Source organism: Cavia porcellus, unplaced genomic scaffold (assembly GCF_034190915.1).
Source record: "Cavia porcellus strain 051 isolate PalLab524CR breed Dunkin Hartley unplaced genomic scaffold, mCavPor4.1 scaffold_2, whole genome shotgun sequence".
NCBI lineage: Eukaryota > Metazoa > Chordata > Mammalia > Rodentia > Caviidae > Cavia > Cavia porcellus.
The window spans coordinates 21,059,569-21,074,177 of record NW_026947485.1 but is presented as its reverse complement, the minus strand read 5'-3'; the positions used below and the strand labels follow the sequence as shown (position 1 = coordinate 21,074,177).

General features: G+C 36.1%; 1 long non-coding RNA gene across 2 annotated transcripts in view; it reads left to right on the top strand.

The window, feature by feature from the left end:
* The window catches only part of LOC111756871 (uncharacterized), a 107,677-nt gene that overhangs the window by 36,063 nt on the left and 57,005 nt on the right, over nucleotides 1-14,609 (top strand). For both annotated transcript variants that reach the window (XR_002791254.2, XR_010044158.1), the window contains one exon: nucleotides 2,688-2,860. This is a non-coding gene — a long non-coding RNA (uncharacterized LOC111756871). The remainder of the gene's footprint in view (nucleotides 1-2,687; nucleotides 2,861-14,609) is intronic.

Here is a 14,609-nt window from a genome sequence, read left to right as displayed (position 1 = left end):
TCAATAAAAACAAAACAAATGCCTTAAAGGACTTCAAAGCAAGACAGTTGTAAATCCAAAATGGCTACCATGATATATCTTGCTATCTTTGAAAAAACTGCTTATGCCATCGGATATAACTAAATCAAACAAAACAAAACAGCACAAAACCCAACCAACAAAACAAAACAATATAGGACTTCAAAACAAAACAATAAGAGTCAACAGTGGCTATCACCCTCAGAAGAAGATGCCCCTAGATGCCACACTGCGTACTGTTATCCTCTGAACCTATGATCAGACCACTGGCCCTAGACCTGCAAGATCAGTGAAACACCAAAACTCTTCAAGCATCAAATTGCATTTCACCTCAATAGCTATGGTTGCAGCCTGTGTTTCTCTGGATCAGCTGGTCACTTATGAGGGTGGGAGTGGGGGGCAGGGATTGGTTGTTTCTTGTGTGCCAGCCTGCACCCCTAAAGGGGCTGGAGTCTGGCTGTCCCCCTGCTGGCAGCAGCCCGTGCATGGTGATGTTTCGCAGGGAGGGCTTGCTTCTTGTGAATCCTTGTTCTCTTCTCCCCACAGTCTGTGAATGGCACTGACTCAGAGGGAAAGGCTTGGATCTGGCTGTGCCCTGCTGGTGGTGGCCTGCGCATGGTGCTGGTTTAAGCAATCAATTCCTTGGAGACTTCATTAAAGTGATTTTAAAAAAATAAGTTGGTGCATATTGTCCAGAATAATGGGCTTTATATTTGTACATGTATTTAAATCTGCTGGTTGACCCAGAGAACTTCAAGCATGCTAACAGTGGTGCCCAAAGTAATCTTACTATTCTTTCTTTACTATGAACCTTAGGAAGGACCAAAACCAGGCCAACCAACTAAGGGAAGGAAGATTTTATGTTAAATCAAAATTTACACTTAGTATGATGGATTAGATATTTTAATTACTAAGCTGAGGTTGTGTTTGTCGTACAGTGATCATAAGAGTCTTTATTACCCACAGATGAGCCCTTGAGTACTCAACTGGTGCTATGGGGAACTTACAGGAATTAAAATAATGTGTTTCAATCAAATCGTGAATCGTGCTAAGCCAGTACGGTAGTTACAGATGTACGAGTTCAAGCTTCTAGCCAAGGCTTTACCTACAGGTCAAACTTCATGCAACACTGGATAGTTTCTTACACTGCCTCATGCTTTTTTTGGGGTATAAGATACAGTAAATATATAATACGCTTTTGTGAATCTTAATATTTTTCTTATTCTTATGTGAATGTTCTTTTAAGATTAAGGATTATTTCTCCTACCTCTGTATAACTTCCCCTTTTCCAGCAAAACATTCTCACCTCATTGCCTGGTAGAGGACTTAGGTAGCAACTGCTGGTTTAAAAAAGGTGTTACATTTTACTTTCAGTAACCTTTTGATGTGAAAGCAGACATGAGTCAGAACATACGGCAGAAGAGGAGATATACTGTATAAATTTCTTATTTAACTAATCTCTTATTTAACTAATTCTAGCTGACTTAGCTCTTTAATATACAGCTTATTATAGGAAAAAGGTCTTAAAAACCTGTTTTCATGTTGTATTCTTGAAAATGACATAGAAATGACTTGAAATGTCAGGGATTTAACTCAGAAGCACAAGCTGCTGCTTGGCAAGTGTGAGGTCATGAGTTTTATCTCCAGCACCAAAAAGAAAAAAAAAAAAAAACAAAACTCCCTGGACATGGCCACTGAACATAATGTAGAAATTAGTATATTTTAGGTTCATAAATTAGTACATTTTGGATTCAGTTCTTTCAGTTGCATTCTAATCATATCATATTCTTCAAATAAGCAAGAAAATTTCAGGACATTCATGGTAGAAACTAAAGTTTGCAGCATAAAGACCACACTATACAAACGCCTCCAATATATTTAATAATTTTTTATTTTAGAGATTTAATATTATTTGATTAAAATTATTTTCCATTTTATGTTTTATTGTGTTACAAAATCCTAATAAAAAGTCTTAGGATGTCGAGGATTTAGCTCAGTGGCATAAGCACCTGCCTGGTAAGCACAAGGTCGAGAGTTCAATCCCCGGTGCCAAAAAAAAAAGTCTTAGGGTTTCTTAAAAGTATGATGGACTGACTTGCTTTCACCATAGTACTAAGAACTGCTCTGCGCCTCCCCTTCCTATGGGATAGGTGTTTAGAATGTTAATAATGTCTCACCTCTCCCACGATAGGACACTGGAAAGAAAATAAAATATATTTAATAACTGCCATTGGAATTCTTCTAAGAACGGGAGTGGAAAATATCACTTTAAGAGGCTATTGCATCAGAAGTTACCTCCAAAACCTTTGATATTGGCTGGTACCTAAGATTCCAGGAAAAAGTCAGACAGTAACCACATTTAAGGGACTATCTAAGAATTTGTTACTTCCTCAGAAGAAGAAGGGAGACAAAGGAACTGATGGAATAAAGCATGGGAGGAAGAGTCAGCAAGATGAAAAGAATGTACGCTGCATAAAGTGCGGGGCCAGGAGCCGCTCGTGGTGGAGAAGACCCGGAGGGGATCTGAAGATGAATGATACTTGTTATTTAATGTTGAGTTGACATTGTGGCCTGAATACAAACTTATTTTCTGTCTTCATTCCAAAAATCATTTAGCAAAATGTATCATGCCCTCAAATGTGGATTCTATTTGCTTTGTTCTTTTGTAGATATCAAAGAAGATGGATTTGAAGTTTGGGTTGAAACATGAGAGATGACAAAATGGCATTGTAGAATGAGAAGACACGAAAACAAGGATCTTCATTTCCCCTGCCATGTCTAATGAATTGTAGAGAACCCGGGGAAGATTTCGTACTTTCAAATCCATGTGTGGAGTGAAGAGGTAATTTCAATTAGTAGGGTGTTATGTAACTGGCATTGGAGGGGCAGAAAGATCATCGGAAATTGTTTGCATCTAGATTTTGTTTCTGTTTTGATAGTTCTCCCTTTTGAAGAAAACACCCAGCAGATTTTAAAAATTAAATCTCATATATATATTACCCTACTCATTCTCTTAAATATCCTTAAAGTCAAAGAATTAGGATTTGGGATATAATTTTCTTGGGAATAGTGGAGTCCAAATAACATCTTGATTCATTAACTTGAATGGGAAGTTTTTGAACCGCGATTTAATGGCAATGAGTAATTGTAATCAGCTGTTCCTATGAGCAAGCCTGGCGAAGAGCCTGACATCTGGATCAGCGTTGTTAAACATCGGTACCCTTACACATTCAAAATTAGGAACCGATGAGCCAGAGAAATCCAGCCTGGTTGTGCACATCCTACAATAATAACATATTGGGGGAATATACAAATAAATTATTCACGGTGAAGAAAAAGGTGCAGACAAGCATGGCTTCTTTGGGGACGTTGTTTAGGCTCAAACCGAGGACCTCATGAAAACGTGCGAGGCAAGTGCTCTACCACTAAGCCTCCTCTCTAAGCAAAGAGGCAGGCTTTAAAATAAATGAGCTATGTTGTAGTTTAAAGCTAAAAATGACAGTTACGAATTACATCTGCTTTTCCGTTGTCCTTAGGGGGAGGTCAGAGGTCCATATATCACTTTGACATAGTCTCTATCATCCTGTAGAAGAAAGAAGCTAATTCGATGCATGGGAGGATAATAGGGTCTCAGATATGAGTGAATGTGCTTATGAAGAAATAATAAGTTGAATGCTACAGAGGGAAAAAGAAAATCTCAACTTAAAAATTATTGTAAAAAATTCTAAACTTTCCTTTTATTATTTTATTTATTTATTTTTAAATGTTTTTGGTACCAGGGATTGAGCTCATGACTTTGCACTTACCAGGCAGGCACTTATGATGCTGTGTTAAACATCCAGCCCTCTTTTTATGTTTTTTTTTTTAACAAAACAATAAAAACAACATATAAAATTTCAAAACAAGATTTGTAGGAGAGTAACAATGGTTAGTACATTGCATATCATTATCTTCAAAGTAGGTGCTCATAAGACAGACATGAAAAATTGATCAAACAATATAGGCACAAGTCTTTCCTTTCAATGAATGATAGTGCTTAATAGTATAACTATCTTAACTATTTTGTGTGCATATATATGTAAGTATATATACTTTTTTCCTTTTGGTTCCTTCTTTTCTCCTTTTCTCCATGCCAGTTTCTCTTTCCTTTTGAACAGTTTCTTCCGAGTTCACAATATCTTTGTACTTTTTGAGTCTTATTTACTTTTTCAGCTTCTTACACTGGGAAGACAGTACAATGTTTATACATGTGAGTCTGATTTATTTCACTTAGTAAGTATGGTATCAAGCTGCATCCATTTACCTATAAAGGTCTCAAGTTTATCCATCTTTATGGCTGACTAGTACTCCACTGTACAAAAATACATCTTTTTTTTTATCCATTCCTTGGTTAATGGGCATTTGGGTTGTTTCCAAGATTTAGCTATTACAAATTGTGCTGCTATAAACACGAGTGTACATATATTGCTGTGTTATGATGTTTTTAACTCTTCTAGAAAAATACCCAGAAGGAGAATAACTCGGTTGAATGGGACTTGTACTCCTAGTTTTTGGAGTTTCTCCAGCCTGATTTTCATAGCTGTTACACCAATATACATGCCCAGTAACAGTGGAGAAGGGTTCCTTTTTCCCCAAAGCCCTTCTATCTTTTATTATTGGTTGATTTCTTGATGATAGCCATTCTTATGGGGTGAGATGGAATCTGTGTTTAGGTTGTTTATTGAATGACCAATGATGTTGACCACTTTTTTATACATTTATTTGCTATTTGTGTTTCTTCATTTGAGAAGTGTTTATCTCAGCCACCCACTTATGGATTGGGTCTTTTGATTTGAAGGATCTATCTTTTGGGATCTATTTTTTTTCAGTTGTTCATATGTTCTCAATGTAAGTTCTTTGTCTGAAGGACAGTTGGCTAAAATTTTTTTCCACATTGAGGGTTGTCTTTTACTCTGTTGGTGATTTCTCTGATGTGCAAATGCTTTTTAATAAGATGAAATCCCAGTTGTTGGTTCTTTGAGGTATTTCTTGTGCAGCTTGAATTTTGTTCATGAAGTTTCTGCCTACACCTATGTCTTCAAGAGTTTTACCTACTTTCTCTTCCATTAGAGTTAGAATTTCTGTTTTAATGCTTAGATCTTTGATCCATTTTAACTTTAGTTTAGTGCATGGTGGTAGACATGGGTCTAGTTCTTTTGGCATGTGGAAAGCCAGTTTTTCTAGCACCATTTACTACAGAGGCAATCTTTCTTTCAGTGAACATGTTTGGCTCCTTTTTAAAATACGGCTGAGTGTGTTTGTAATGATGTCTGCATCTTCTAAACTATTCCACTGCTCAGGTGTGTGTGTGTGTGTGTGTGTGTGTGTGTGTGTGTGTGTGCCAGTACCATGCTGATTTTATCACTGTAGCTTTGTAGTGTAGTTTCAAGTCAGGGTTTGTGATGCCTCCTGCCTTGCCTCCAATCTTGCCCAAGATTGTCTTTGCTATTCTAGGTCTCTTCTGGTTCCAGATGAATTTTAGAAGTGTTTTCTCTATTTCTGAGAGGTATGTTAATGGTGTTTTGATTGGGATTGCATTAAATCTGTATAACAATTTTGAGAATATAGCCATTTCACTATGTTGGTATTTCTTACCCATGAGCAAGGGACACTTTTCCATTTTCTGTTGTGCTTTTCAATCTCTTTTTTCAAAGTACTATAATTTTCAATAAATAGATCCTTTACTTCGTTAGATTGATTCCTAAGTATTTCAATTTTTTTGGATGCTAGTATGAAGTTGTGATTTCCCTAACTTTTGTTTCAGTAAATTTGTTGTTTGTAAGGAATGTTATTGATTTCTGAGTGATGATTTATATCCAGCTATGCTACTGAATTTGGGTATGAACTCTAGGAATCTTTGGTACAGTTTTTGGGGTCTTCTATGTAAAATATCATGTCATCTGCAAATAATGTAAATTTAACTTCTTTATTTCCTAGCCTTATTCCTTTTATTTATCTCTCTTGTCTAATTGTTTTGGCTGTTTTCAGAATTGTAATGAATAGGAGTAGTGTTAGTAGACATCTACATCTTATTTCTGGATTTAGGGTGAAAACTTTCAGATTTTGTCCATTTAGTGTGGTGTTGGCTTTTGGTTTGTTATTGATGACTTTTATCAGGTTGAGGTAAATTCTGATTTTCTGATGAGTTTTTTTAAATCATGACTGGGTTTTGGACTTTATCAAAAGCTTTTTCTGCATCTATTGAAATCATCATCTGAATTTTGTCTTTGACTCTGTTGATAAGATGTATTGCATTTATATATTCCTTCAAAGAACCAGTTCTTTGATTCAATAATTTTTTGTATTGTTTTCTTGGTCTTCACAGTATCAATTTTCCCCTGGTCTTTATAATTTCTTCCTTTGTATGGGTTTTAGGTTTGTCTTGCTCTTTTTTTTCCCTAGAAAGTTGCAGTGTAGCATTGTTTATTTATGTCCCTTCTGTTTTCCTGATGTGAGAATTCACTGCTATAAATTTCCTTTTTAAGAGTGCTTTCATTGTATCCCATAAGTTCCAATACACTGTGTCTGCATTCTCTTTAATTATAGATATTGTTTAATTTCTTCTTTTATTTCATCTGTCACCCATTGGTGGTTTAGGAGGGTGTTATTTAATTTACATGTGTTTATGGAGTTTTTGCCATTTTTTTGCCATTAATTTATGATTTGATTGCACTCTGGTAGGATAATATGAATTGGATAATTCCAATTTCTCTGCATTTACTTATTCACATTTTGTGGGATAATATATGGCCTTTTGGAGAATGTTCCACCTGCAGTTGAGAAGAATGTGTACTCTGATGATGTTGGGTGGAATACTCTGAAAATACCTACTAATTTGATTTGTTCACAGGTTTGGTTCAGTTCTGATATTTCTTTGCTAATTTTTGTATAGTTGATCTATCTCTTTGTGACAATGGGGTATTGAGGTCTTCTGTTACAACTGTATTACTGCTTATTTCATTTTTCATGTCTATTAATATTTGTCTTATATAATTGGGTGCTCACATACTTGGTGTGTACATATTTATGATTGTTATTTCTTTCTCTTGAAGTTTTATCCTAACATGCATATAGTAACCTTCTTTACCTCTTTTGATCATTCTTGGCTTGAAGTTCACATTGTCTGCAAACAGAATAGCTATCCCTGCTTTTTTCTGGGTTCCTATTGTCCGGAAAATTGTTTTCCATCTTTCGCCTTTCAGTCTATGAATTTCTTTTTGAGTTACATGTGTTTCTTGTATACAAAATATTGTTGGATGTTGTTTCTTGATGCAGTCTATCAGCCTGTTTATTTTTATTGGTGAATCAGGTCATTTCCATTGATAATTATAACTGAAATGTACTAGCTTATTTTTTCATGGTATTTTCCTGCTGATGGTTCCTTGCTTTTCCTTTCTGTTTAATTGCTTGCCCTGCCTGGTGTTTTTTTCTGTTGTTCTGTAATTGTTTTTATTTTTATCTCTGTGTGGAATATCTTTCGCTACTCTTTATAGGAATGGTCATACATTTTTTTCAGTTGTTCTTTGTCATGTAACTAATTTCTCCTTTAATTTTGAAAGATAATTTTGCAGGGTATAGCAATATGGGTTGGAAGTTGCCTTCTTTCAGGACTTTGAAATACTTCATTCCAAACTGCTTGACTTGAAGTTTTATGTTCAGAAGTCTTCTGTGATTCTGATGGGCTTTCCTTTATAGGTGATCTGTTTCCTTTCTCTAACAGCTTTTAGTATTCTATTCTTGTGCTGAATTTCTTGAATCTAGGCTATTATACGTCTTGGTGCAGTTTTATTTTGCTCATAGCTCTCTGGAGTTCTATTGGCTTCATTTATTTGTATGTTAAAATCTTTATGCACTCTTAGGAAGTTTTCTACCATTATTCTGTGAAGAGTTTTTCTTAAAATGGCATTTGAGCTGTGTCTAGCTTTCTCATTGACCCCAGTCAATCTTATGTTATTCTTCTTTGCTTCATCTTGTAGTTGTTGTATTGGTTTTTCATGGTCTTTTGCTATTTTTAAAATATCTTTCTTTTCATGATCACTAGCTCTAATTCTCTCTTCAAGATTTGCAATTCTAATCTCTCCTTCATTTGACCTGTTGCATATACTCTTTTTTTCTTTTTATTGGTACCAGGGATAGAACTCACAAACATGCGCTTGCAAAGCAGGTGCTTATGCCGTTGAGCTAAATCCCCAGCCCTGTTGCATATACTTTTAATGAAGGTTTATTCTCTTGGATTTCTGTTTGGATCTGTTTCATGGATTCCATTTCTTTCCTATGTTGGGCATTTTTAGTTTTCACCCTTTATTAAAGCTCATCTATTCCTTTATCTGTGTCTTCTCTAATATCTTTGATTTTCAGCATCATTTCTTTTTTATACCTGAGAGATTTTTTCTCTATAGCCTATTGCATGTGTTTCTTCACTTCTGTTGCTGCCATTTCAGAAAGTTTCAGTGTTTACCTTCCAATTTCATCTACCTCATTGAGTTCTGGGCTTGTCCTGGGTGGGAGTCTGGGTTACATTTTGCTTCTGTGTCTTATCATTTCAAATTTTTTATTTTACTTTGTTTTCTATGTTGATGTTTGCTGATTTCTTATGATATACAACTTTATCACTAGCAGTGAAGCTTCCCTAGGAGATGTCTGTTCTTCATAGATGTCCTCTAGATGTAGGTTTGTTCTTTATAGGTATTCTGAAACCCACCTTCCCAATTTTTAAAGGATGAAAATTTACTACTTGACTCAGCACCCAATTCTTTGGTACCGGGGTGTGATGATTATGACCCCATACAATCACTGTAATCATTCAGGGCAGAAAAACTGTTTATAGCACATATGACATCCTGGCTAATGTAGTGGTTAGTAATAACAATAGTTGCAAGTACAGCTTAACTACTGACAAATCATGGTAACTATTAGCATTCTACTTCTGTCCATAGGAGCAAACTCTAAGGTTATACAACAAAATCAAACATATACTGTACATTTGTGTGCAGTGATTTTATCCTTAGTGGAATGATTTTGCCCTGCTGTGTGGCATGGGGTAGATAAAACGGGTAGGGGACAGGCTGAAGTGATTAATGAGGTTAGAGATAGTAGAGTCAAGGCTGGAGGTCAAAGGATGATCACCCAAGCTTTGGGAAACTGAAGGACACAGGGGAAGAATGAAATAGAATGTGAAGGAGTAATCAGAAAAGGCAGAGACAATGATTACTCATTGATACTTTAAATTGGAGAAGTAGCTGAGGAAGAAAAGATCAATTAGAAGATAATGAAAAAAAGGGGAAGTAATCTAAATGACAAAAAGAAGGAAGAAGGAGAATAAAAAAAAAAAAGAAGAAATAAAGAATAAGACCGGAGAGAGAGAGAGAGAGAGGGAGGGAGAGAGAGAGAGAAAGAAGAGAGAGAGATCCCAAATACAAAAATAACCACAAAATACAACAACACAGAACAAAATGACATCCAACCAGGAAGGGACAGCTAATCAGAGAAACAAGAAAGAACAAAAGTAGCAAAATAGCTTTAATGTTTACAGCTCTGTAATAGTGTCCATGTTGCGTCCCGGAAACACACTGGGGTGGAGCCGATCTTGGCCTCTGATGTGGGGCGGAGACTGATTCTCTGTTGGTGGAGTTTAGAGTCCAGCTGTGGGCTCTTCATTGCTGTTTCCGATGCTTTCAGGTTGCTGAACTTGGTAATTACTCTGCCCTCCAAAGGTGTGTATGCCCCGCCGTGCCTGGGCCCTGGCTGCTGTCCTGGCTCTTGGGTTCTCGTCAGTCCACCTTCCAGGGCATGTGTTGTTACACTCTTCTTGCAGACCCACAGCCACATCGGGCACACGGGAGGAAGCACGGAGCACAGACTCACGCTCTTCTGGCAGGCACGTCTGTCCCAGGGGCAGTCAAAATGCTGAACTTTCTATGGAGGGAGATAAAATGCTACACAAAACAGAAACAAAGCAATAAATTACACTGGAGTTTGGGGTGAAATTACCCTGGAGCTATTTTAATTTGGTCTTCAGGAAATCAAACTTAAATCAGGTTAACCACATCGTTGTGTAAATAAGTTTAGAGTGGGCCAAAAACTAATCAGTGTCACTGAATTCCTTTCCTTCTTATTCTCTTAGAAAAGGGAATATTTTATATACATTAAATTGCAATCAGTAGTTTTTCTTTTGAACAAGAGATAGTAAAGTTCAATTCTTAATATATCTGATTCTGAACATTTCTAATAAAACAGATCAGGTACACTTGCTAAATTATTTTTAGATTCTTTAAAAAATATATCAATATTCATTTTTCAGTCTTTGGCAATAAGTATAATGAATAGAAGAAAAAACAGAAACTGAATAGAATCAGCAGCCAGATAGACCATTCCATCAAACCACAGAGTACATATGAGTTTTTAAAAAAGGCTTAACGTTTTCAGAGAAATTTTCATTTCACAGAAAAGTGGAAAGAAACATATAGAGAGGGTCTATATGCCCTCTCACACACAGGCATTGCCTCCCTAAAGTGTTCCCCTCCCAAGTCTCTTGTGTTTAGAGGGGGAATTTTGGAAAGTGATTGGGTCATGAGGGCTCTGTCCTCATCAGTGGACTGGTCCATTGATAAATTCATAGCTAAATGTGCTGATAGGAGATAGGGCCTCTTTGGAAGATGTGTGATACTGGGATGTACCTTTGGAGGGTGCATTTTCCTTTCTGACTCCTCCCTCCTTTCTCTGCTTTTTGATTGCCATGAGGTGAGCAGCCTCTGTGATGCCCTTCCACCATGACATTTCTGCCTTGGACTAAACCCCAAAAACTGTGAGCCAAATTAAAACCTCTCCATGGAGGGTAAAAAATTTTCCCCCAGTGATGAGAAAGCTGACTGATGCAAAAATGATCAGGAGACCATGTGATTTATAGGAGCTTGAGGGTGGTTTGCAACAGATACTTGCAAAGATTTGGAAATGTGAGCTAGAGAATCTCCAGAATGCTGTGAACAGAACCAGAGGAGTGATTCTAGTTAGGGCTCGAAATACCAGAATGCTTTAGAGCTTTTCATTGTTGTTTTCAGACAGAGTCTCGCTGTGTAGTGCAGTTTGGTCTTGAACTCACTATGTGCTTCAGGTTGGTGGTGGCGATCCTCCTGCTTCAGCTTCTTGTGTCATGGCAGCCAGGGAGCAAAGAGAAACAGGAAGGAACTAGAGTTCTGATAGCCACTTAAAGGGCACAGCTCCATCAAATATCCTTCAACTAGGTCCCAGCTCCTGAAATTTCCACCAATTTCCCACAGCACTACAACCTAGGAACCAAGCCTCAACACACAGGCAAGGTTGGTTTCACATTTGAAAATTGATCTACGATATTTACAGAATTAAGAAACAAGAAACCTATAGGATTATTTCTATAGCATTAAGAAAAAAATTGATATAATTTAACATTCATTTGTTGTAAGGACTCCCAGCAAATAAGAAATTTAAGGGAATATTACCTATCTATCTGATAAAGGTATCTGTAAAAATCCCACAGCTAACACTTTAGTTAAAAAAATATTAGTATATGTTTGTGATATCTAATAAATATTTTCACTGAGGGGTATTGGTACATATATGTATCAGTGTTGGCAGCTAACAATTTAAATGTGAAAATTTAAATGCTTCTTTTTCTAAGTCAGGACCAAGGCAGAGGCTGACAGCACTTCTATTTAACAGTTCATTGCAGGGCTCATTTAGAGCCGAGAGGCTAATGAATGAGCAATACTTCATATTTAATGAAATGACACAAAGCTGTCTTTATTTGTAAATAACACAACCGACGAAGTATGAACCCAATGAAATACACAAAAATACTATTAAAACTAAAAATGACCTTATCTATTTATAAGCCATAGTGTCACCTTATTTAAACTATGATTTACTAAAAGAAATCCTAGAATCCAGTTCCCTTGGAGCCTGGTGCTCTAGTCATTGCTGTTTTCCTGTCTTTGAATAGCTAATTTTAATTTTATCATAACCCATGAGCATATCATAATTGGATTAGTTTTTCTCTACATAAAATTTCAACACTGACTTCATTCCTACCCAGATTGCTAGCTGTGTCCATTAATTAGCTGGTAAAGGCACTGGGAGAAGTGATCAAGTGATTTTAAGTTTGAATATAAAAATTTGTTCATATAAGTCTCTTATTTCCAGACCTAGGTATTAATTCATAGTTATAGCTTGAGCTTTAATGCAGGAGGAAATTGCTTCCTTGTAGGTAAAATGTTTTTCTGGTGGAGAAAACTATCATTTCTCCCTTTTTGGAAAAATGCACTCAGTATTACCTTTGACATAAAAATCAGCATTAACATCACATTTTGCTACTTTACCCAGCCAGTGACAGGGTTGGAATGTGGCAACACACTTGAAACACACCACTTGAGAGAATAAAGCATTGTGTTATGACAAATAAAGAAATGTCTTTGTTGCTTAGTTGCATTGATATTTGTTTATTTCCATTTGTTTATTTACTCAAATAAAACATTTTAAGAGGTTAACTTCCAAGCATCTGTGCACATTCCTTTCATCTATTTGTGAAAACGATCACCGTGCATTTATAGTTTATATCTATTGGCATGGAGCCTCAGTCTCCCAGTATTTATGTATGTATAGAAAATCTGCCAACCTGCCTTGGAAAACATGACCATCAATATTTGAAGAGATGAATAAATGAACATGAGAATCAGTGGTTAGAAATTGGTAGAGATTCAAAAATTTTCTTTTTGGAATAACATAACGAGTTTTAGGACCTACTGATGACACCAACAACAGCAAAACTTCAAATTGGCACCTTGTGACTTAATTACTTGTATTTTATTGCAGAAAATGTGAATTATGTTTTAAGGTAAAGAAATAAAAAATGGTAGCAATTTATAAATATTTGAAGGGTGTAACTATCAAAAAAGGGCAGGTGTGGAACTTGAAAAAATGGTGAGATGGGAAATAAAGTCATACATATAAGGCAAACAACAATGTAGTTCAAGTAGATAAAATAAAAAATTATCACATGAATAATCGCTTTTATTAATTATGTTTATTTTAACCTCGGTATGTTAGAGAGCATGGTGCTCTTTGTGTGCAATCCTAAAGTCGTCTCTTACTCTTTAAAATTTAAAGAGCTTTGGTTCACTTGCAGACACCACCACTAAGTGAAACAGACATACGAGCCTCGCAAAGCTCAGTCACTGCAGACTAATTGGGCATCTGATCATGAAATACTGCACATGAACAGAAGAGCCTTTTGGAGAAGAGGTTCAGGTGTTATTGTCAATGAGCCTTTTTCCAGGAGAGTGCGGCAATTTAAAACGTTTCATAATTAGATAAAACCTGTTTTGTTACTCATAGCAAACAAATCAGGCATTAATTTTACACACCATCAGAAATACCCGGGGCTTCCATTGGAAGGCTTCTGTGTGTTCACTTTTTCCAGAGTTGTTCTTATTTCTGTATTCCCTCCCTTTTAGTTCGCACATATCCTTATAGCTTGTGGTGAATGGACTGCTCCCAGGATTTCTTACTGTTTTCTCTCAAAAAACCATCAGAGTAAGTGAATGAACAGCTGACATAAAATGTTAGTGTACCTTATATTTGTCAAAATCATTTCTCATTACCATAATATGGCATGAAAATGACAGCGGCCAATGATTTTTTTTTATGGCCTTTGTAAGATACTCCAAACTCACTGGTTAAAGGGGACATTCCAGGAGTGAGGGTCAGTCCAGTCATATCTTGATAACTGATTTGTTAATCTTATTTTTCCATGAAATTTAAGTGGAAATGAAGCTGATACAAAGCATTCCATAGAATGCTTTCAAAGAATGTGTAAGTTTCGAAGTCAGTAAATATAGCTTCCAGGGGAGAATATAAAACCTGCAAGGATTTTTATTCTTAAAGCTGGAAAAGTATTTTAAAAATCTTTCAAAACTATGATACAAGAAATCAATTTTCCTTTGGTAAAGTGTTTTAGATAAATAGGGAAGGGCTTTTGCATTGCAAACTTCTTAGATTATAAGAAAAGGAAAATCCATTCACGAAAATTAATTTGTAGCACTTGTCACGTACCCAACACATCACAGATGTGTATAGGTATTATTTTACTAAACTGTTCCAGGCTAATTTTATTATACCAATTATATAAATGAAGAAATTGAAGAATGAAAGTTAAATGGTGGCACCTGTGTTTCCAGCACTTGGGAAGCTGAGGCAGGGGTATAGCCACAATTTTGAGGCCAGCCTGGGCTACAGAAGTGAGTTTAAGGCCCTACATAGTGAGACCTTGTCAAACAAACAAACAAACAAACAAACAAATGTTAAATACTAATACCAACATTTGAGGAATAGACTATGCTTTTCCAGGTTTATAGAAAGGCTTGCTATATCTACAACTATGGTTTCTATCAGTCCTTCAGCATTCAAAAGCCCTCAGTTTTCAAAACCCATGATAAAATACAGCTGAAAAATTTCTGGCAGAAGCTTCCTTCAGTTCCCAAACTAACTGTTTTATTATGAGTCTTATAATTGTATAACAAAAA